The 24591-nt window shown below is 51.7% G+C and overlaps 1 long non-coding RNA gene across 1 annotated transcript; it reads right to left on the bottom strand.

The window, feature by feature from the left end:
- Positions 1-11728: 11728 nt before the first annotated feature.
- LOC129630156 (uncharacterized) lies at positions 11729-15873 on the bottom strand. The gene is made up of 4 exons (XR_008703567.1): positions 15806-15873; positions 13496-13600; positions 12625-12885; positions 11729-12096 (listed from the first exon to the last, which is right to left on the bottom strand). It is a non-coding gene; the product is annotated as an uncharacterized LOC129630156 (long non-coding RNA).
- Between the last annotated feature and the right edge of the window lie 8718 nt (positions 15874-24591).

Here is a 24591-nt window from a genome sequence, read left to right as displayed (position 1 = left end):
TAAGCAAACTCCAGGAAATAGGGAAGGACAGGGAAGCCTGGTATGCTGCAGTCCGAGGGGGTCGCAAACAGTCAGACACAATTTAGCCACTGAACAACAACAACCACCTTTCTGCAAAAGACAAATGCAGAAGGCCTAAGGAGCACTAGCCAAGCTTTGAGCAGTTGTTAATGCCGGGTTACAACCTCCTGAATCTCTGTGTATTATTCTATCCTTTCAAATTTTCAGATGGCAAGGGGGATTGCATCTTGGTCCTTCAGACTGTTGTCTGTTGATTCTCATTTCGATGAATTTCACCTCAATCCAGGAGTCTGCTGCAGCAGGGTGGGAATCACCCCGCCCCAGAAAGAGGGACCATCTGAAGCCGCCCTTCCAGGTGCTCCACTGACCTCCACACACCGGGGTGGCCTGGGTAGCATGGAGGCAAATCAGCGAGGCCATGAGGGTCCTTCAGGGAGTTCTGGGCCTGGGGGTCTCCATCGCCATGGCTGGGAAGCAGAGGAGGGGATTCTGTCTGGCAGGTAGACCTAAGGTTCAGCCACCCCTGGGCACCAGGCCCCAGCCCGGACGGACTAGCATGCGGAGGGGGTGGGTGGAGGAAAGGAGAGAGGATGTCGGGGTAACAGGCAAGGCTCTGCCGCCCATGATGTGGAGTCTGGGAAAGCCTGTTTCTTCCCAGAGCCAAGGCTGCACCTTCGCCTCCTTTCTCTCTGTTCCCCCTTCCTCCCCAGCTGCCCACTGTGGACAGACGGACCAGCAGGAAGAAGCGGTGGGCGCTGCCACCATGGAAGCAAACCCACAGACGTGATTCCTAAAACTGGAGGAATGTAGGAGGCCCCGACCTTGATCCTACACAGCCTCTAAATGAGGCCTCTAAGTGAAACCTGGCGGCTGGGCTGGACAGGACAGCAAAGGAACCTCCCAAAGCCCCTCGATAAATCTCAGGCTCTTGGCAGTGTTTCGTTTTCACGTTGTGCAGGTTCCCGGGTGGCCATGGCCCTGTGGCCCAGCGGCCCCCAGAAGGGACCTTGCGCTGTGGTTCTGGAAAACCAGCTGCCACCCAAGTAAATTGCTTTATAATGGATGTGTGAGAACAATGGCAATTCAGGCGACTGTTCTCTTTCCACAAGTTGAGATTTGATTACTTTTTTATCACTAAATTAAATTCTTTCTCTTGCTTGTCTCGTTACATTAAATCTCTTTAAATCTTAATAGACTACAGCTTCTCCCTGCAGCTTCAGGCGCTGATAACCTTGTGGGGGCCCTGGAGCCAGTAGGCAGGGAGGGAGGGGGTAGGCTGGGGAGGATGGAGGAGTGGGAGATGGTGGGGGCCCCTAGGAGACAGACAGTACAAGGGCTCGGAGTTCCTCATACCCAGACAGTTCTTGCCTCTCAGAATAGCTACAGCCAGGTGACAAGCCCGGGCCTTGGGACTCTCTGGGGTCTAAAAGGAACAGCTTGCCCCACAGAAATGGCTGCGCGTTCTGAACCATCCTCCTGCCTGACTCCACAGCCGTGCATACGGCTTCCTGACAGCTGTCCCTGGGCCAGCTCAGCTGAGCAGAGTCCACTTCCCTGCTCCACAGTCAGGGGCACCTCTGATGAGACGTCCCGAGGGCCATCTGGCTGCACAGGAGCTTAGGAATCCCCCCACGAGGGTGGCTGGAGTGGGGGTCTTGGGAGCTCACTGCAGGCATCGACAATGAAACAGAATCCCATCTGGAAATTTGAAGTCTTTCCCCTGATAAGTGACAGGCCAGGCAGTGATGGGAACTGAGCCTGTTTCTCAGCACCCCTCCTTCTTGTCCCTGAGCTCAGAACTTCTACGCTGAATCCCAGAAGCCGAGCCTGCCCTGGGCTCACGTGCATGAAGGAACCCATAAACGCGTGTGCCTTCATCTCCACGACAAGGACTGCATGACTCCAGAGTGTTTGCTGGCCTCTTCAAAGCCTCAACAGTTTCAGGAAAAGTGTCAGCTGAGTGGGCTGGGCTGCTCTGCAGCTGCAGTAAATCCTGAATCTCGGTTGCTCCAAACTGCACGGTTTCTTTCCTCCTTGCACTGCACGTCCATTGCGGCTGAGGCCTTGATCTCACTCCAGGGACGGGACGTGGGTGGTGCCAAGCCAAAACTCTGCAGTCCCGGCAGGGGAGAGATGGGCTGCTGACACCAGCATCGGGAATCACACGCACTGGAGATGATCCGCATTGCCTCACGACTCCCTAGTTGTTCTGGCCGCATGGCCCCATCCAACTACGAGGACACATCTGGCTGCTCACTGAGGGTGTTGGTGAAATCAAGTACTGGGAAGTCACACACAGAGGGACGTTTTGAGCTGCTGGCTGGCTGGGTCCATGCGGACCTCCAACCATGAAGGTGTGGCTGGGAATGTTTGTCTCCTGGAGATTCCGCAAGAGATGACCACCTGAACTCCAAACCACTGCCAGTTTCAAAAGACAAGAAAGGAATTTTCCTGGGAGGATTCAAACACACAATGTCATTTCCACTTCCAGCCATGTTGGAATCCCTAGAACGAATGTGTCCGTGGCCATCGACAACCAGAGAACCAGACAACGTATATGAGACAACTGTCTTCAGACCTCAAGCTAGAGGCACTGGGCATGCTCTCCAGGGAGTCACACGGAGCGCAGCTGGCTGGCTGTGTTGGGGAGACAGAGATTGGAGAGGGAGGCAGGATTTGTAAGGTGAGTGAAGAGAAAGGGCTCCTGAAACCTGCACAGGGCTCCCCTTGAGTCTGGCTGAAAACCAACTCCTGTATGTGGGAGGGGACACCCTACAGGGATGGGCCAGGAAGCGAGCAACCAGGGAGCTGAAGCTGACAAATCCAGTCACTGACTGCACACCACCACGATGCCCAGCATCTAATCACAAATTAGTAGACATGCAAAGAAGCAGGAGTACATACCGCTGGACCTAGAGAAAAACCAGTGACTAGAAACTTGTCCCCAGGAAGCAATGGTGCAGCAGGTGCCCATGGGCCCTGGGGATGGGCAGCTGTGTGTTGGGACCACCTTTGGGGTCTGGTGGGGTCAGCAGAACCCAGAAAGTCACACAGTCACGCTGACATGAATAATGCCTGGATACGGGATTCCCGTTCACCAAGTAACTCTGAGTTTCAGCACCAGTAGTCGTCTTCCCTCAGCAGCAACTCTGACCTCAGGACCCCAATCACTGAAAATTTAGCTTCACTAATGGAAAATGACTTCTGTGCCTGTCTAAAAATAAGTGAGGGCCAATTTCTTTCTGAGATGAGTTTCCAAGGTTTCCTCTCCCACAAGAGTTCCTCTGCCTTGGCTGGCTGCTTGCACACTGTATGTCAGAACAGAGCAAAGAGGCTGAACTTTGCGCAGTGCCAGCGGGTCCAGGAGCAGTGGGGTGTGGTTTATGTCTCTGGGGCCCCTGTCGCTGTGACTGTGGGTAGGAAACAGGCAGTCTTGAGACAAAGACTAGTTGTAAGTTGTTTTGTTATTCAGAGGTGGCTATTTGCTGAAACATCAAACCCCAAGTCTCAGGGTTTAACAATAAAAGGTTATATCTTGCTCATGCAAAGCCCTTTACAGATGTTCTCAGTTAGGTGGTATACTGGTTTTCTAGGGTGACTGTAAAGTACCTCATCCTGAAGGACCTGAAACAGCAAGAAGATATTCTCTCACAGTCTGGAGGTCAGAAGTCTGGAGATCCAAGTGTTGGCAGGGCGAATGTTGTAGACTAAACTGTGTCCCTCAAAATTCACAGGTTGAGGTCCTAACCCCCAGCAACTCAGTATGTGATGGTACTTGGAAATTGGATATTTATAGAGATAATCAAGGTAAATGAGGTCATACGGGTGGGCCCTAATCCAGTGTGACTGGTGTCCTTATAAGAAGAGGAGATCATGGGACTTCCCTGACGGTCCAGTGGTTAAAACCCACCTTCCAATGCAGGGCATGTGGGTTTGATCCCTGGTCGGGGAACTAGGATCCCACATGCCATGGGGCAACTAAACCAAAATGAAGAATCCACGTGCTGCAATGAAAGATCCCCCATGCAGCAGTGAAGATTCGGGGTACTGCAACTAAGATACGATACAGCCAAATAAATCTTTTTAAAAATAAGAAGAGGAGGAGAAGATCAGGATGCAGATACACATAAAGAAAGCAAATGAGGTCACAGCAAGGAGACGGCCGTCTATACACCAACCAGAGAGGCTTCAGAGGGAACCAGCCTTGCAACACCTTGATCTTGGACTCCCAGCCTCCAAGACATGAGACTCCAAGTGTCTGCTGTTGAGGCCACCCTATCTGTGTGTGTGTTGTGCAGGCCCAGGGCACCAGCAGGGCCCTGGGGAATCTGGGTGTTTCTAGTTTGTGACGTCACCATTGTCACAGTGCCACCCAGGCTGGCATTAGTCAGGACTCACTTGGCGCTTCTGGTGCATGTCCTTCTGGAACCCTGAGTACAGCGGATCCCACCAGGAAGGACAGGAGACAGAGCGTGCTTTCCTGCAGGCTGAAATGAGAGCTACTTTGACAAATATATATTTTTTCCTTCACTTCTCTCTGGTGTTTTTACTCTGTGGATTTATTTTAGCCTCTTTTTCCAACAAAGTAGGTCAGGAAAAAAAAACCAACTGATTCTTATGTGAGAGCTGGAAAATCCTCAGTGCCAACAAACAAAAATGACAATTGGAGGAGCTCTGGTCCCTCAGGAACACAGCCTGTGTACAGACGGGGAAGCCCTGTGTGCTGGACACAGGTCTTTCTGGAAGGTCAGGCCCTTGCTCTCCCGCCCACCACCAGCCTCGAGCTTATGTGACAGTGGTCCCCAAACTACAGGAGGTGTACGGGAGGGGAGAAATGGGCTTAGTCATCCTCATCAGTGACTTCATGCCTAGTTGAAAGACGTCCTCGGTGGGAGTCTAGGTCTGGGATCAGAGCTCATGGAGGAGCTGACATTTGAGATGGGATTGGAGGGCTGAGCAGGGTTGGCTCCACAATGTGGGAACAAATGGGACATTCAGACAGGGGAAGCATGTGCAAAGCTGTGTGTGGTGGGAGTGAACAGGGAGCCAGAGGTTAGGGGGTGATAAGAGGCCAGGAGTAGGAGTCAACCTGTTCAAAATGTGGACTGTGAAGGGCTGGAGAAACAGCCCTTCTCCATGGGGGCGCTGAGTGAGGATGGCTAAGCATGGTGCAGCTAGACACAGATAGAGCAACAAAAAGGAGGGAAACAGGGAGAAAGGCCCTGAAAAGACTGCAGGGCTGAGATCCAGGACCAGGAAGTGTGCCTGCTGACAGGAGAGTTACCCTTTCCATCATAGCAGGAGAGAAGGCAGAATTTCCTGCAGCCACCACTCTCCTTCTTCCTTGCAAATAACCCCAATTTTGTCCAGGACAGCAAATGTCAGGACCTGTGGAGTAAATTATAGTTTATTTAAGCATTAATTAACATCATTAAAATAAGAATCCATTTCCCATTGATGAATATGAACTATTTCAAATTTTGTTTGCAGCTAAGCATTGCTGTACTGTGCTTAGTCATTCAGTCATTTCTGATTCTTTGTGACCCCATGGACTGCAGCATGACAGGTTCCTCTGTCCATGGGGATTCTTCAGGCAAGAATACTGAAGTGGGTAGCCATGCCCTCCTTCAGGGGATCTACCCAACCCAGGGATCAAACTGAGGTCTCCTGAATTGCAGGCAGATTCTTTACCTTCTGAGCCACCAGGGAAGCCCAAGAATACTGGAATGGGTAGCCTATCCCTTCTCCAGGGGATCTTCCTGACTCAGGAATTGAACTGGGGTCTCCTGCATTGCCAGTGGATTCTTTACCAGCTGAGCTACCAGAGAAGCCCAAGCATTACTAGTTATGTTCAATTGAACCTACAGAGAAGTCTATCGGAGGATTCTAGAAGAATATTTAACCTGAGGGTAAACCTCCTTTTCCATTTGGCCCCCTTCTCCTGCCTTAAATGTCTTTGAATGAGAATGTGACCTTAGGAGCCATGGCAACTATTTTGTGTTCATGAGGCAAGCACACTGAGAGTGAGGAAATGAAAATAGACACGTAACAGTAATTAGGCTGCCTCGCCAAACTTAGAATTGCTTCCCTTTAGACTTATAATTTAGACATTATAATGTGTGATGATATCAAAGTCTTCATTCAGTGACATTTCAGGGTGAGGAGAAACATGCCCTATGTGAAGGTGATGAGGTGTTCATTTCCTGGAGGAAACTGGATACTAATCATCAGTTCATTCAGTCACTCAGTCATGTCCAACTCTTTGCAACCCCATGGACTGCAGCACACCAGACTTCCCTGTCCTTCACCATCTCCTGGAGCTTGCTCAGACTCATGCCCATTGAATCAGTGATGCCATCCAACCATCTCATCCTGTCATCCCCTTCCCCTCCTACCTTCAATCTTGCCCAGCATCAAGGTATTTTCAAATGAGTCAGTTCTTCGAATCAGGTGGCCAAAGTACTGGGGTTTCCGTTTCAGCATAAATCCTTCCAATGAATATTCAGGACTGATTTCCTTTAGAATTGACTGGTTGGATCTCCTTGCAGTCCAAGGGACTCTCAAGAGTCTTCTCCAGCACCACAGTTCAAAAGCATCAATTCTTCAGTGCTCAGCTTCCTTTCTAGTCCAACTCTCACATCCATACATGACTACTGGAAAAACCATAGCTTTGACTAGACTGACTGCTGAGGTCCAGCCCCGGCTGATCCAGGGAGTTCAAAGGGGAGACGGCTTCGGCGATCAGGATAGGATAGCTTTAATTAAATATTAATTAGAGATATAAAGAGTAATAGAATGAGGATAGCTCAATAGGAAAATTCAGTGGAGAAAAGAGGCTGAGTAGCTTGGTTTATGTGGGAAACCAATAAAACTTCAAGACAAGAAGTTTGCACCACTTACGTAGGCCGCAGGCGTCTTTCCGTTCTACCGAAGGAGAGGAGACACTGAGGCCTCCCCAGTCGGATCTTAGAAACCCAGGCATAATTAGTAAGCATGGCGGGCTCCGCGCTCCAGATGGAAACTCAGCCAGAGTTTGAGAGAGAACGACATGGGGAGACCAGTCTTTCGAGGAACTGATCCCAATTCTTTATTTTCCAGGGTCTGTTTTTATACACTGAGATGTTATACAAAAGTCACACAGGATACAGAGGTCTTCGGGGTGTTACATCATCTTCTGGCCAGGGGGGCCTGCTGACAATTTATGACCCTCTCCTTGTGACAGCTGTCAGTCAACCAGAACACTTATTTCTCCAGGGGTGATTATTTTTGAAACAGACGCCACCTTCCAAAGGTACCAGATAAAGTTACATTCCTATAGGGTGAGGGTGTAGTGGGTTTTAATTAAGGAAAGAATTTACTTAGCCTAAGGTCCAATGTGATTAATATCAAAGGTTAATACTTATTTCTTCTATATATTCATTAATGTGTATAAGGGCAGGGGATGTGGAGACTTAGCAGCGAACATTGGCTCAACAAATGAAAAACCCTTCACCAATACAATGTCTAATCAGCCCACTATACTATACTAATAATTTTCTAACTTCTCTAAAGAACCTGTTTGTAGAAGGTTTAAAGCATCTCGTGCCTCTCACGGTTGGGAGGCTGTGAGCAATCACATGTGGCTGGACAAGCCTGTCAGGCAGGCTAGAGAACCTTCAGAGGAGTTTGTAAGTTTGGAACACTCCTGTCACGCCCAGGAATTATTATTAACTGGAGCTCTAAGTTAACTCCTCCAAAAGAGGTGGTGGGGGACAGCCCCCCGTAAAGTCAGAGGTGTAGGTGAGAGCACAAACTAGTAAAGTAGGCAGGCTCTGGTTATGGGGGTAGATGCTCAAGAATTTCCAGGGGGACTCCTGAGGCTCGATCCCGCCTTTGCGTATGTCGAGCCTCCTTCTTCATGACCTTTGCCATGGGTGGAGGTCCTCACGCCGGCCCCCAGCAACTGACCTTTGTTGGCAAAGTAATGTCTCTGCTTTTCAATATACTGTCTAGGTTGGTCATAGCTTTTCTTCCAAGGAGCAAGCGTCTTTTAATTTCATGGCTGCAGTCACCATCTGCAGTGATTTTGGAGCCCCCCAAAATAAAGTCTGTCACTGTTTCCTTTGTTTCCCCATCTATTTGCCATGAAGTGATGGGACCAGATGCTATGATCTTAGTTTTCTGAATGTTGAGTTTTAAGCCAACTTTTTCAATCTCCTCTTTCACTTTCATCAAGAAGCCCTTAAGTTCTTCTTTGCTTTCTGCCATAAGGGTGGTTTTATCCGCATATCTGAGGTTATTCATACTTTTCCCGGCAATCTTGATTCCAGCTTGTGCTTCATCCACCTCGTCTTAATATCTTCTGCTTCTGTTAGGTCCATACCATTTCTGTCCTTTATTGTCCCCATCTTTGCATGAAATGTCCCTTTGGTATCTCTGATTTTCTCATCAGATCTCTAGTCTTTCCCATTCTATTGTTTTCCTCTATTTGTTTGCATTGATCATTGAGGAAGGCTTTCTTATCTCTACTTGCTATTCTTTGGAACTCTGCATTCAAATGGGTATATCTTTCCTTTTCTCCTTTGCCTTTAGCTTCTCTTCTTTTCTCAGCTATTTGTAAGGCCTCGTCAGACAACCATTTTGCCTTTTTGCATTTCTTTTTCTTGTGGATGGTCTTGATCACTGCCTCCTGTACAATGTCACAAACCTCCGTCCATAGTTCTTCAGGCACTCTATCAGATCTAATTCCTTGAATCCATTTGTCACTTCCACTGTATAATCATTAGGGATTTGATTTAGGTCATACCTGAATGGTCTGGTGTTTTTTCCTACTTTCTTCTTTTTAAGTCTGAATTTTGCAATAAAGAGTTCATGATCTGAGCCACAGTCAGCTCCCAGTCTTGTTTTTGCTGACTATATAGAGTTTCTCCATCTTTGGCTTCAAAGAATATAATCAATCTGATTTCAGTATTAACCACCAGGTGATGTCCATGTGTAGAGTCGTCTCTGGTATTGTTGGAAAAGGGTGTTTGCTATGACCAATGAGTTCTCTTGGCAAAACTCTGTTAGCCTTTGCCCTGCTTCATTTTGTACTCCAAGGCTAAATTTGCCTATTACTCCAAGTATCTCTTGACTTCCTACTTTTGCGTTCCAGGCCCCTGTGATGAAAAGGACATCCTTTTTGGGTGTTATTTCTAGAAGGTCTTGTAGGTCTTCATGGAACCGTTTGACTTCAGCTTTTTCAGCATTCCTGGTTGGGGCATAGACTTTGATTATTGTGATATTGAATGGTTTGCCTTGGAAATGAATGGTTTGCCTGTCGTTTTTGAGATCGCATCCAAGAACTGCATTTCGGATTCTTTTGTTGACTATGAGGGCTATTCCATTTCTCCTAAGGGATTCTTGCCCACAGTAGTAGATATAATGGTCTTCTGAGTTAAATTCACCCATTCCAGTCCATTTTAGTTCACTGATTCCTAAGATGTCAATGTTCACTCTTGCCATCTCCTGTCTGACCACTTCCAATGAACCTTGATTCATGGACCTAACATTTCAGGTTCCTATGCAATATTAATCATAAGACTGAGTAAAAGTCAGCCTACTTATTGTTATAATTATGCACAGCTGTATACACTGCAAATGATGTGCAGCACACCCTCCCTTCCAGGACAGACCATTCCCAACCTCATGCCCTGGTACACTGCTAGTTTTAATGGTTACATCACTGTTAGCTAGGTTTCTGTTCTGTGCAGCTGAACCCACTCTCATTGATGCCTTTTCCATCTTAGAGGTTTAATCCTTTCAGTAACGTGGGAGGGGTCACCCACTGACAATGAGCAGGAATAGGAGTGCGTATTGAGGGTCACCTGCTGAGAGTGAGCAGGAATAGGGATGTGTATTGAGGGTCTTGATGAGAAGAGATGTGAAATCATCCCTGTGAGTTGGACTGAAGTGCCCAGAGCCCTTACCGTCAGCAATTATGAGTTTAGGGCAGGTCAAGTCTACATTCCACATGACTTTTTCCTGCCCTCCTGGGTCCCTGGGGCAGAGAAGATGATTAGCAGAAGTGCATCAGTACTGGTCTGTCAGTTCATGAAGGCTGAGGTGTGGGGTACTGCTTCCAGACCTACCAGGGGCATCTCACAGCCTTGAGGGTGGTAGGGCCAGCCTTACAGTGCAGACTAAGATTACAACCCAGAGGTCACAAGGAGTGAAGAGCTGAGGGACTCATGGAGGAAGTCTTATGGGGAACAAGATGAGAGAGAGACACAGCCTCCCCTCACCCCGGGTAGTGAGATCAGATACAGAGCTGGCCCATTACAGGGGCAGTCATTTCATGGGCCAGTTGGCCCATGGCTGGGGGAGGTCAGGGGCAGAGCTAGTCCTCTTGCAAGGTGAGCCCCCATCCTGCTGAGTCCCTGCCCCCTGACCCAGAGGCATCTCCCATATACGTGGGCAGCCTGCATGCAGGATCTGGCCGATAACAAAGCACTTTTCTCCAGAGGCAGCTTGGATTTATTGTGCACTAAGTATTGATTGTGAGAAATACTTCTCCCTCTTGTGGAGTTCTCGAGGTATTAGCCTGAAAAATGTGGGATTTTTATAAGGCTCATTAAATTCTTACTCTTCACTTTCAGGGACTCCTGGGCCTTCCCTTTATCGAGACAGTTTTCTCAGGCTTTCTTTTCAGAAACTAGTTCCTAGACCATCTCGACCTCACCCTACACTCAGAGGCTGTGCACCGCGCCCGCCCCTCCCCTGGCAGCAGTGACCATGACCAATATGCAAATTTGAGGCAGTTAGAAGTTTGGAACCACATCTGGTGTCTTTTGCATCTCATCAATGGACAGAGGGGCCCACAAGGCCCAGCTTACACCCCTGGAGGAGAGGAGGAGCCCGGATCGAAGGCCTCTTCCTCTGAAATGTGTATAGGGGCAGGCCCCAAGGATGCCTTTGCAGCGTGATGAATCTGCAGAGGGGCCTGGCCACGTGGGGAGCTGGGGAGCTTTGCCCACCTCCGCCTCCCAACCCAGCCCAGGGCTTCAGAGAGGGTTGGGGGAGAATGTCAAGGCCACTCGTGACCTGTTGCCAGCTCCGACCACCACCTTGATCCCATACTAGCCATCCCTAAAGCAGTGTCCCTTCATCTACCCTACAGCCCCCCTGCCCTGTGAGTCAGGGGGCTCCCAAGGGTCACCCCGGAAATCAGACTGGCTCACTCTCACGGCATTCCTGGGTGGAGTCAAGCCTCTGGCCCCAAATGTCTCAAGTGCCTCTGTAAATATCAGAAGGAGTTCTGCCATTGTCTCCATACAGATTTCTTTCCTGTTGAGATGAACAATCTCCTGGGATCCTCCTCCCAACCCACCACGTGATCCCTGTGTCCCCAGGGACCCCAGTCTGTGCCCAGGCCCCTTGGTGCTGGGAGCTGTGGGGCATGACCATCTGGAGGGAGGCATTCCCAGAACACATTTGCCCACAGGCTGCTCTCCACCCATCACCTGCCACATCTGGCCCCACAGCACCCTGTTCTCATGGATCAGGGACCACAGGAGTGCCTAACCTGTACAGATGAAGTCACCAGAGGGGTTTAGGTTTGCCGTTGAATCCCAACTGCTGTCCTTCCCAGGCCAGGGCACAGCACCTGCCCAGCAAGAGCCAAGACACAGGACCAAGGACACCTGGGAGGTGGGACCTCGGTGTGAATCTTCAAACAGCCCGAGGGGTCCAGATAAAATGGGTCTGAATCCATCATTCTTTTCTTTCTTCATTTATTATTTATACAGCATCTATTTCCAAAAAGAATTTGAGACCGATGAAAAATGGGATGGAGGACAATATTTGGGGAGCTCTCTGATGGGTTTCCCAGGTGGCACTAGTGGTAAAGAACCGCCTGCCAATGCGGGAGACATAAGAGACATGGGTTCGATCCTTGGGTTGGGAAGATCCTCTGGAGGAGGCCATGGCAACCCACTCCAGTATTCTTGCTTGGAGAGTCCCATAGGCAGAGGAGCCTGGTGTGTTACAGTCCACAGGGTCACAGAGAGCCGGACACAACTGAAGGGATCAGGCGTGCACGCACGGACTGAAACAGGACTTTTGAATTGACAATTCAGACAGAAGTTTAGAGGTGCTCTTCCTCCCCCAGCTCCTCTTCTTGATAAAATTTCCTCTTTTACTTCGTCCTTCCTTCCCCTCCCCTCAAACTTCTTTCTTTTTTTAAGTTTTTAATTGCAGGATCATTGCTTTACAATGTTGTGTTGGTTTCTGCCATAGAACACAAACCAGACACGCCCTCCCTCTTGAGCCTCCCTCTCCCCATTCCCCACGAATCCATCACTCTGGATGCATGAGATCTGGAACAAGTAAGTGCAGGTGAGGAAGATGAGGAAAAGGGGGCCCTCGTGGCCCCACACAGAAGCCACCTTCCTGGGACCAGCTGGGCAGCAGGACTCACCATCGTGAGGAGCAGCGTGTCCATGGGGATCGCATCTCCCCTGCGCTGCCCTGCCGAGGGGGGCACGCTTTGCACAGTCATCACCCTTTCTCCCAGCAACAGCCCCCATTTCCCTCTAGGGTTTGCTTCTCCCTCATTGGGCCGTGTGGTCCCAGCTTGACCCTTACCCTAGAGGCTGGTCATGTGACCCAGCTTGGAGAGTCTTCGGCTGGTCACATGACCCACTGGAGCACTGTGGACTGGTTCACAATGGCTGATGCCCTCGGCTGATCCAATGGGACTTTTCAGGAAACGAGAGGACAGAGCCTTCCACAAGAGGAGGAAATCTGGCTGCTCCTGCGGCCATCAGTGGCAGCCTGGGACAGCCGGGAGCGGCCTCGAAAACGCAGTGGTTTCAAGATACATCAGAAAGTTCCAGGGCACCCTTCCTGCAAGAGGCAAGATCCGGGGAGCTGTGCTGTGGCCACATCCCACAGACTAGGAGGGCAGAGAGGGAGCTGTCAGACTTCTGGTGGCCCCTGAGGGGTCTGTGGCTTCAGGCCCTCTGCACAGCACCAGGCCTGTGCATCACCCCTAAAGCGGCAGGGCCTGGCACTGACCCTCTGAGTCAGAACCGGGTATTTTCCAGCTGCTGCCCACACAGGGTGTGCCCTTTGTGATCGCTGCTCATAGACCTGTCTGACTTTGCCAAGGCCTGCTGAACCAGCAAGAAACAGGGAGGGAGGGGGAGGGGGAGAGGCACGCCCCAGGAGACACCTGCCTGCCCAGCCTTTCTGTCCTGATGAGTCCTGACCCCATGGTCCAGGGAAGGGCAAGAAGAAGGAGCAGGGAGGAGGGATTCTGGCTTCTCTTTCTGGAGAAGCCGTTTCACCGAGTTGAGGTGAAAGTAATTCAAAATATTAGCAGACTGAAAAAAGAGAAAATGGTATGGACCTAACAGAAGCAGAAGATATTAAGAAGAGGTGGCAAGAATACACAGAAGAACTGTACAAAAAATATCTTCATGACCCAGATAACCACGATGGTGTGATCACTCACCTAGAGCCAGACATCCTGGAATGCAAAGTCAAGTGGGCCTTAGGAAGCATCACTACGAACAAAGCTAGTGGAGGTGATGGAATTCCAGTTGAGCTATTTCAATTCCTAAAAGATAATGATGTGAGAGTGTTGCACTCAATATTTCAGCAAATTTGGAAAACTCAGCAGTGGCCACAGGACTGGAAAAGGTCAGTTTTCATTCTAATCCCAAAGAAAGGCAATGCCAAAGAATGCTCAAACTACCACACAATTGCACTCATCTCACATGCTAGCAAAATAATGCTCAAAATTCTCCAAGCCAGGCTTCAACAGTACATGAATCATGAACTTCCAGATATTCAAGCTGGATTTAGAAAAGGCAGAGGAACCAGTGATCAAATTGCCAACATCCGTTGGATCATAGAAAAAGCAAGAGTTCCAGAAAAACATCTACTTCTGCTTTATTGCCTATGCCAAAGCCTTTGAATGTGTGGATCACAACAAACTGGAAAATTCTTCAAGAGATGGGAATACCAGACCACCTGACCTGCTTACTGAGAAATCTGTATGCAGGTCAAGAAGCAACAGTTAGAACTGGACATAGAACAATAGACTGCTTCCAAATAGGGAAAGGAGTACATCAAGGATGTATATTGTCACCCTGCTTATTTAACTTCTAAGCAGAGTACATCATGCAAAATGCCTGGCTGGATGAAGCACAAGCTGGAATCAAGATTGCCAGGAGAAATATCAATAACCTCAGATATGCGGATGACACAACCCTTATGGCAGAAAGCAAAGAAGAACTAAAGGGCCTCTTGATGAAAGTGGATGAGGAGAGTGAAAAAGTTGGCTTAAAACTCAACATTCAGAAAACAAAGTCATGGATTCAGTCCCATCACTTCATGGTAAATAGGTGGGGAAACAATGGAAACAGTGGCAGACTTTATTTTGGGGGCCTCCAAAATCACTGCAGATGGTGACTGCAGCCATGAAATTAAAAGACCCTTGCTCCTTGGAAGAAAAGCTACGACCAACCTAGACAGTATATTAAAAAGCAGAGACATTACTTTGGCAACAAAGGTCAGTCTAGTCAAAGCTATGGTTTTTCCAGTAGTCATGTATGGATGTGAGAGTTAGACTAGAAAGAAAGCTGAGCGCTGAAGAATTGATGTTTTTGAACTGTGGTGCTGGAGAGAGTCGCTTGGACTGCAAGGAGATCCAACCAGTCAATCCTAAAGGAAATCAGTACTGAATGCTCCTTGGAAGGACTGATGCTGAAGCTGAAACTCCAATACTTTGGCCACCTGATGCGAAGAACTGACTCATATGAAAAGACCCTGATGCTGGGAAAGATTGAGGGCAGGTGGAGAAGGGGACAACAGAGGATGAGATGGTTGGATGGCGTCACGGACTTGATGGACATGATTCTGAGCAAGCTCCAGGAAACAGTGAAAGACAGAGAAGCCTGGTGTGCTGCAGTCCATGAAGTCTCAAAGTGTCAAACACAACTGAGCAACTGAACTGAACTGAAAAAAGAGGAGGGGGACTTCGCTGGTGGCTCAGTAGCTAAGATTCCACTCTCATAATGCAGGGGGCCTGGGTTTGGGAACTAGATCCAAATGCCTGGTCAGGGAACTAGATCCGGTATGCCCCAACTAAGACCCAGCACAGCCAAATAACTAAATAAATGAATATTCTTTAAAGAATAAAATAAGAAAAGGGGAGGTCGAAGGTCTCCTTTTCAGCCCTGCCCCCTCCCGTGTCCATAACCTCTCCTGTTTGTATACGGAGTCACACACAGCAGCATCAATGCTCAGGTTTCTGCCGGTTGCAAACTCACAACCTTTGAGAACAAAGGAGGGCGTGGGGAAATGCATGGCAAACTGCTCTCCCCAAAGCCTGTGTCGGAGAGCATCAGGGCACAGTCAGAGGACGTCGTCAGATGCCAGAGCCTCGGGATTCTGCTTTTGAGAAATTCTCCTTCTTAACGTTTGCTTAGAAAGCTGGAATCATTGTTTCTTTTTTCCTGATTTTCCTGTTTTGTATTTCAGAGTGAAATGCTTGTCTTAGTAAAAGCCCCCTTTTCAATGAAAGAAAAAAGAAAGTGGTATCAATTGCAATGTTAGGAATGCAAATTCAGAGTGGGAAAAATGCCCAGTGCTACGAAAGATGAGAATTCCAGCGAGTGCAAATAACTGCAACCTCCATAGACAGTGTCTCTCTGAGATGACAACAGGTCAGTGCAGATCATCACCCAGAACCATGAGCATGGCACTCCTGGCACGGTGCATGGGGTGAAATGTTGCCACAAAGGCTTTGCTGACTCACCCATCGCTCCTGCAGTGGATCATCCATCCTACTCAGCAAGGCCGCCGTCTGGCTGCAGGATGGGAGGGACTGAGGAGCGGTCCACCCCCCACTTGAACCACTGGTTTGAATTAGTCACCTGGGGCGCACCTGGGTTTGGGAGGGGCTAGAAGGTGGGAGTCAGAGGGTTTGTGACTGTGGAGGAAAAGAGGATGGAGACTGGGGACTCTCTATCACAGCCTTCTCAGAAGATGGGGATGATTCATTACACACAAGCAGAAAGCGAGCTGGGATCATGTCTGCTATAACAGCTGCTATAACAAAACACCACAGACCGAGTGGCTTATAAAACACCGGACAGGTATTTCTAACTGTTCTGGAGGCTGAGAGATCAACGCACCTGTAGATTCAGCATCTGATGAGAAGCTGCTCATAGCTGGTCCTCACCTGGTGAAAGGAGCAACGAGGCAGTTCCCTGGGGCCTCTTTAATAAGGGCACTAACTCCATCCATGAGGGCTGCACCCTCCTCACCTAGTCACCTCCCAAGGGCCCCTTCTTCTAGCACCATCACTTTAAGGGGTAAGTTACAACATCATTCCGTGCACAGCAGACCAGACTCTGAAGGAGATCACGGTGCTGGAGTAAGCCTGAGCCTGAGGGTGGAATGGTACTTGAGACCCTAGAGAGAGAATCCAGAAAGTTTAAGCCATCTCCTCTGTAAGCCCCTGGACCAAGCAGGTCATGGTTGAGGTCCTGCAGCCTCGGACGTCCCCAGATGCCACTTGGGTGATAACACTCCTGTGTCCTCTCTTGCATCTACTTCCACAGCTGAGAGACTCCCCCTGCCCCAAGAACAGTTGTTCAGAGTAAGTTAGCTAATTGTGATTTACGAATGAAAAACAGAGTTTTGAACACAACGTTTCATTTCCTGCCCTTTGACCAAGCTCTCCTAATGTGACAGCACAAACCTAAGCCCAGGTGCATCCAGGTGAGAGTTACCTGCTGCCTGCCTGCTCAGCATCCCTCCTCCCTGCAGCAGCTCCCTGGCTTTCAAGCCACTCTTGTCCTGCAGCTCTGGGATGGCCACTGAAACCAGGCCAGGCTAATCAAAGTCACAGTGTTGACTTGAAGATGGACAGGATCGTGGTCTGCAGCCACTGGAGTCATCCCGGGACTGTTGCTGAAACTGCGGGGAGCACGGACTTCCTGCTGTGAGGTTGTAACCTGCGGGGACCATGTGCACCACCATCCACAGCTTGCTGGGAGAGAAGCCACCCCAGAAGAAGAAACTCCACAGATGGAAAACAGCAGACCTGCACACTCCATGAGGGCCTGAACCAGTCCTCCAAAATCCTGTGGACTTTGATTGCTCACTCGCTCAGTTGTGTCCGACTTTTGAGATCCCACAGACTGTAGCTTGGCAGGCTCCTCTGTCCATGGAATTCCCCCGGCAGAATACTGGAGCAGGTTGCCATTCCCATCTCCAGGGGATCTTCCTGACCCAGAATCGAACCTGCTTCTCCTGTGTCTCTTGCATTGGTAGGCGGATTCTTTACCACTGAACCACCTGGGAAGCCTGGACTTTAATTACCTACTCAAATAAATTAACCCTTATTTCTTTTTTACTTAAACCACTCTGAGCTATATTTCTGTCCCTTGTAATTAATTAAAAGACATCTGGTGGATTCTAATGGCTCTGTGACCTCAAGAACTTAATACCTGTGTGATGACAGAGAAATCCTCCCGTTTATGGAAGACATCCTGCACCTGGAGAGTGGGGCCAGCATCACAAAAGATGCTCTAGGATTTAAAACATGGAGACAGCAGGCAGGCACCCAGAGCACAGGCTCCGATGGGACCTGGAGCCTTCGGCTGGAGCTGAGCGAGGGGACTCACTCTGCACATACAGGCAGCATGTGCGGGAGGAAAGGGTTCGTTTAAGATGCTCATGTTATGAGAAGTTCAAGATGGTGCCTGAAGCTCCCTTGGGAGGAACCTGCTCACTTGGGCCCCAAACCACAGCACAAAGGCCAGGTGCTTTATCAGATAGGTCCATCCTCACTGCTAGAGGCAGGAACCTTCTCTTAAGCTGGTCTAAGTAAAACAAGGGAAGACATCGGCTTGTGCGGATGGGAAGTCCACAGGTGGTGTGGAGGCAGGGCCTCGTTCACCAAAAGCAGGAGGGGACTACCAGATGTCTTTTAATTACAAGGGACAGAAATATGGATCAGAGTACTTTAAGTAAAAAAGAAATAAGGATTAATTTGTTTGAGTAGGTAATTAAAGTCCAGGCTTCCCAGACGATTCTGTTCTCCAGCTCCAAGGTCCAGCCAGGGTCCTGCTATTGGTGCTCACTGATCATTGTCTGCTGCCCTTTGACACTCACGTCCTGGACGATGGAATGGACTCGGGAGGTCAGGGCTGGAGCATGACGACCACCAGAGGTGCCCCCAAAACACTGGTCTGGGTGGGAAACCTGGACAGATCTCACCCACTCCTCAAGACTCGGTGGACCCTCCTCCCCCTCGGGCCCACTCCTCTCACATCAACTCTGCTGAATGGGAACGTGGGCATGTCATTGGCGTCTCCGGTTTTGCCTGACACCTCCATGCTCATCTCCCCTCAACTAGTCCACCAGCCCTCCCTGCTCCCAGTCATTCTGTCCACCTGCCTTAGACCTCAGGACCGAGAGGGCTCAGGGAAGATGCTGAGGAGAAGCAGGGACATATGGTTAACCAGCCTCGTCCTCCCATGCCCTTGGGTCCAAGGCTAAGGGCACTTTCCAGAGCAATAGGGCAGCCCTGATACAAGCAAGACCAGTAGAGGGGGAAGGGTGTGGGGCTGGTATGGGTGGAGGACACCTCAGGCTCTTCCTAACCTCTGGTTATCCTGAACACACACATACACACACACACACACACACACACACACACACAGCACACAGTGCAGCAAATCAAGTGACTTCCCAGAACAAAGAAAATCCACTCGAAGATAATTTGCTGCCGATGTTTCAAAGCAGCCAGCAATTTTCAGACGGCAGCTTCCTTTAATTACAAACAAAACTAGAGAGCTGCCAGACTGCCCAGCTCTGCCCCAGGCAGGTGCCCTGGCTCATGGAAGGCAGTATGGATGAATCACTCAGCCAGGATGGAACACCATCCACCCAGGAACTGGGCTTTGTCTTGAGGCTTTGTCAGCCAGAGATTAGGGGTCAGGGGTCAGGGGGCATCAGACAGGAGTCAGAGACAACAGCCGTGGGTCTGGAGATGTTGGACCAATCACACATGGGCTTCTCGGCAAGGCTGCTCAGCATGTCTCAGGGACAAGTCAGAAGTGTCGCAAAGGTACGAGTACCAGGGCCTGGGGTCTGACCCAGAGACCATGGCCAGGGCCAGTGCTGAAGCTGGGACACAGCAGGGCCCTCAGCCTGTGGAGCTTTCAGCTGAACCCCATGAAATAATTAAGACATTGGAGGTCAAGTGGCAAAATGAGGAACTGGGCCAGCTGCCGGGTCTGCATCCAGACTCTGCCTGGGGCAGGGCCCCACATGCGTGGCCTTGGTTTCTCATCCATCTGAGGAGAGTGTGATTCCAGAAGCAAGGGGGGCCATGTGTGGACACGTCCCGTGGCTGGGCTTGGACACGGGACCCAGTGCCCGGGAGAGGGGCTGGAGGGCTTAAGTGTCATGTAACTACTGGACGCACGTGAGGTCAGCTCCTGTCCTCCAGCCCAGGGTCCGAGGACTGTCACCCAGCAGCTCCCCCAGTCCCTACAACAGCCCTGCCCAGTAGGACGGCTCTCAGCCCCGGGGAGATGAGGAGACCAGGCACAGAAAGTGGGGACCTGGCATTCTGCCCCGATGGCCTATTGAAGGTCTGGTAAAGGGGCCGGGATGTCAGGAGAGAGACAGAGAAACTAAGAATCAGAAAAATAGACAACAGTCACTTGGTGCCAAACCTGCTGGAAAATGCAGGTCTCGGAGAGGAAGCTGCCTGTTCTCCCCGCCATGCCCAATCCCCTCCCTACCCCACTGCTCTCCAAATCAAGACTCTGCCCTTCTTAGCTGCTCGACCCCACAAGTCCAGCCTGGAAGGGAAAGAAGGCCACCCACCCACTCGCCAGACCACCCCGCCCTTCTCCTGGGTCTGGGGAGGGTGTCCAGGCTGCAGGGCGCTGCTGCCATCTAGTGGTCATAGGGGGTCCTGCGTGCCCTGGGGGCCTCCTGCCCCTAGTCCTCAGCAGGTGCCTCAGCTCAGCTCACTTGGATGCCCAACTTCTCTGTCCAAAGTGGGCCCATACCTGTGCGTAGGTTCACACCTCACCTCCCACTGTGCACGGTGAAAAGGAAAGGGGACCATGGCACACTGCCATCTAGCTGTCTTCCCATGGTTTGTCCAACCTTGACAGCTCTGGGGAACTTCCCAGACCATCCCTCCATCCACATGCTCTGAAGCTTTCTCATGACTCTCTGGGGTGGTGGGTTTGGAGTAAGTGCACAGAGGAGAGGTGCCTTCCCAGCATGTAGCACTAGGGTGCTCATTGTTAGTGTGGCTCGCTGCCGCTGACCTTGACCCCTGGGCTAAGGTGTTAGCCAGGCTTCTCCTCTGTCCGGAAGCTAGTCATTCAGTCAGCCCACCCTCAGGGGAGGGGGGCTGTGGGCTGTGACCCCAGGGCATTCACAGGCCTTTCTTGTCACTCCTGCTGGGCCCCGGGCAAGTTGCGGGGTTTGCTGGGTCTCAGAGCCGTGGTGAGAATGTGGCTGTCCTCACCAGCAGGTCCGCCACCTGGAGAAGGCACAGGCGGAGCTAAAGACCCGGGTGGGCCCAGGAACAGACCAGGTGGGAGTGGGAAGAGCTGGTGGCTGGTGTCTGGGGAGGACCTGGGCAAGACCCACCTGAGCAAGATCCCGGACAGCTGCCAAGAGCCAGGAAGGAGGCGGAGCACCCCAGCCTGGGGGACTCCTCCCACTCCCCCGTGAGACCCGCCCCCGACCCAGCTGAGGCCACGGGACACCCCCCACAACAAGCATGCTTGAAGGTCCCAACTTTCCACCTCCAGGGGCCAGACATGCACAACTTTGGGCAAAAGCACAGCCAAGCCCCTTGTGTCCGGGGCCAGGACTTGATCTCCAGATGACCCGGCTTCTGTGCCATCTCACTGGAGAAAGAGGAGAGTCCTGAGTCCTGAGTCCTACAGTGGTCGCCTTCTAGTGCCTGCTCCTGCCCTTTCCTCACCTGCCCCCTGCCCCCGCTCCCCCCCCCCCCCCCACACACACACACACAGAAGGCACTGGGAAAGGCCAGAGCCACTGGGGCTGGGCTGGCTGAGGGGGTCTACCCAGGGTGAGGGAGCCCTAGGAGCAATGTCCCCTCTGTCCACTAGGTGTCGTGCTTGGCCATGCCGTGTACCAAGCCACCTGGAGCAGAAAGGACCCTGGCGCCTGGAGCTTCACACCACCAGCAAGCCCTTATCAGGGGGGGTCTGTCTGCTGATCATAGAGACTGGTTCAGACTGGAGCCCATGGACACCCCCAACTCCTTCATGGATACGTAGGCAAGTGTCTCCCCAGCCCCTCTTCAGACCTCGACTACTGAGGTCTGGGGTGAGTAAGGTCCCCACCCTACTGAGGGTGGGGAGAGGGGACGGGCTACAGTCCTAACGGGCTCCCAGGTGCTTCTGCTGCTGTTGTTGCCCTGGAAGCCCTGGAGCAGCCCTGACTGGTGGTGGCAGGGACCGCCATGCAGAGCCACAGTCCTGTTCCCACCTCATGCAGACGCAGTGACCTGAGAGGAACCTTGATTCTCCTGGTCTGGGGCAGGGGGCAAGAATTCTCCTGAATCCCTAATTCAGGTAGGAATTAGGAGCTGGAACCCTGCAATTCCCTGTGCCCCCATTAATCCATCCAGGACCAGGTGTGAAAACTTAGCCCCTGATCCAGGGAATACTTGCTCTCAGAAGAAAGGAGACAGCCCACCCCTGTGAAGACTCCAGAGCTCTGATGTCCTGAACCTGGCTCACCCAGTCAGTCCACAAAGCTGCCTAAATTCACCCTTCTTTGAGGGGAGGGGACCTAGGGGGCGACACTACAGGGGGCCATGGGGAGGATGCCTTGCCTGTGTCCACCTTGAGAGTCAAGGACCCCTTAGCACCCTCACCCGTCTCCACCAAGAGAAAGTCCCCAGGGTGCTGGTGCTGTGTTCCCCATCGGTGAGTGTGGCAGCAGCTCAGAATCCCAGCCCTGCCGCCTGGGGGCTGGGCGGCCACAGCACTGCCTCAGCCTCTCTGTGCCCGGTGTCCTCACCTGTAGGTGGGGAGCTGCGGTTCCTCAACCACAGAGCCCCTGAGGGGACAGGCGGGGGAACATTCTCAGGTCCCAGAAGCTTGCCTGACTGGCAGAGGGGGATACGTGAGTGTCTGCTGGGAGGAGTGCGTGGAAGGAAAGGAGCATCTGGAAGCATCAGCCGTGTCCCATCTGCCCCTGAGGACTCCCAGAGCAGGGCTGGTGGAGGAGGGGATGGATGTTCCTGTGGACCCATGTGGGGTGTTGGCTGTGCCCTGTCCATGTGACCTTAAGACTCTGGAAACAGCAGTCATCTCCAGGCAGGGGCTCGGGTGCATCAGTGGGAGAAAACATGCTGCGCTGCAGTTTTCTCTTTGTACTGCTTACAGTTTTTAACCAAGTCTATATTACTTTTTCCAATTAATGATAAAGTTGGGCCTAGGGTTTGCAGGGGAGGAAATGGCACTGGCCAGTGCCCTCTGCATCCTAGGACCTGCCAATGGCCTGGCAGTTTGGGCACAGCTGTCTTCTGACAGGGCATCAAACCAGTGCCATCATCTCAGGGCAATGCAGGGCGGCTGGGACGCCCCTTACGATCAAAGGTACCTCCCAGCAGCAGGCCCCGCGGAGCTCCCGGCCAACAGCAAAGGAGCCGTCTCTGGATGTCTGGCCCGTCCTGGGTGATGTGCACAACCCACTTCCATCCTAGTCACACATTTGTTCCTGGTGCTCCTCTGCCTCCTGCCTGGCATCCAGGAAGCAGAGACTTGTCCTCTGGTTTCTAGCCACTTCCCGGCTCCTACAACAGTACCCAGCACACAATAGGGGCTTAATAAATGCTTGGGTCAAGAATTCACTGGCTCCACATTTCTTTAAGTTTTAGGTTTTTATTTATTTATCTTGGCTGCACTGGATCTTCGTTGCCGCACAAGAGCTTTCTCTAGTGGTGAGCGGGGGCTACTCTCTAGTTGTGGGGCACAGGCTCCTCATGTGGCGGCTTCTCTAGCTGCAGAGCACAGGCTCGGTAGTGGTGGCACACGGTTTGCTGCCTCGAGGCATGTGGAATCTTCCCAGACCAGGGATCGAACCGGTGTCCCCTGGATTGGCAGGCAGATTCCTAACCACTGGCCCACCAGGGAAGTCCTGGCTCCGAGTTTCTGAGCATGAACCTGCAGAGCACAGCCTCCTAGCCTCAGGGGACCAGGCAGTAGGCTCCTGTCCCCTGGGGCCTGACGCTCACTCCAGGGAGGACTGGAGGGATGACACAGGGAGAGGGCAGAGCCTTAACGGGCCGTGGAGCCTGGCCCACCTGGGGCCCCTGGAAGCCCGCGTGCACTGCTCCAACAGTCGGCTGGGACCATGTCACAGAGAATTATTCACTTAACCAAAAGGTATTCAGCAGAGCTGAGCAGCAGCTTAAAGTCCAAGGCCTGCTGATCCATCAGGGACTCTGCCTCTGCAGAGCTGCTCCGCCCTGGAGATCTGCACGGTGCACATTTCCCCGCACTAACGGGTACAGATGTTACTGAGTGAGTTACTTGGTGAGAGAGGCTCTGGATGGATGTGAACTAGGGGGACCCCAATCATCCCACTTCAGCACTCCTGGAAGGGAGAACCTAGCCCTGCCCCCACAAGAATCCTGAGCAGGGGAGCTGGTCATACTGGGTGTTCCTAGAGGAAGAGGAAGGAGAGAAGGCAACAGTGGGGCATAGTCCTGGAAGCCTGCCTGTAGGAGGCAAGACCGCAGCTGGACCTGCTGGGGGAAGGGCAGTATAGATGGAAGGAGAGGACCCTTTAAGCAGAGGACACCCTGGGGAAAGGTACAGACAGGCAGCGCTATGATGGGAATAAGTGGACAAGGCTGTGGGTGCCATGAGGGCACAGCCAAGGAAGGCAGGTGTCCAGGAGCCCAGACACAACCTCCAGGGCAGCAAGTGCGTGACCACAGGTAGGAGAGACTGTAGCCCAGGATGTCAGGCAGGCTGCCCGCAGACCTCACATGACACAGGAAGGTGACAAGGAAGCTGATTCCCCAACCGAAAGCCAGGGCGAGCCCCACAGTTTCTGTCCCTCACATGGACACTGGGTCCCCGTTTCTGCTTCCTGCCCTCAGACAGGCAGGTGGAGGTCCACCCTGGTGCCTCCTGAGATGGGAGGACACTTCTGAGCAGAAGGCGAGGGGGCATCAAGGCAACTCGACCACAAGGACCTTGGGCTGCCTCTCACAGCCCCGCCTGCCCATGAGGGACACATGGGCATAAGGGTGTCATCCCTCCATCCTCCACCTAGGTCTGGCCCCTTCCCAATCCTGCCACTCCCAAGCCACCCCTCCTATCTGGAGGGACACCTAGGATCCCCCAGCCAGCTGAGTGGCCCTCCCTGATGACATACTCCACCACCGAGGAGTCCTGCCTCAGCTCTTGTCCACCTTGGATTCACCTTCGTTCATCTTGATTCATAACTGGCATCAGGTAGTATTTCCCTCCCACTGCCTAGGCCCTGACCCCTGTGAAGACGAGACAAACC

The sequence above is a fragment of the Bubalus kerabau genome, chromosome 16 (assembly GCF_029407905.1).
Source record: "Bubalus kerabau isolate K-KA32 ecotype Philippines breed swamp buffalo chromosome 16, PCC_UOA_SB_1v2, whole genome shotgun sequence".
Taxonomy (NCBI): Eukaryota; Metazoa; Chordata; class Mammalia; order Artiodactyla; family Bovidae; genus Bubalus; species Bubalus kerabau.
The sequence above is the reverse complement of the archived record's forward strand: the minus strand, read 5'-3'. Positions and strand labels throughout refer to the sequence as shown.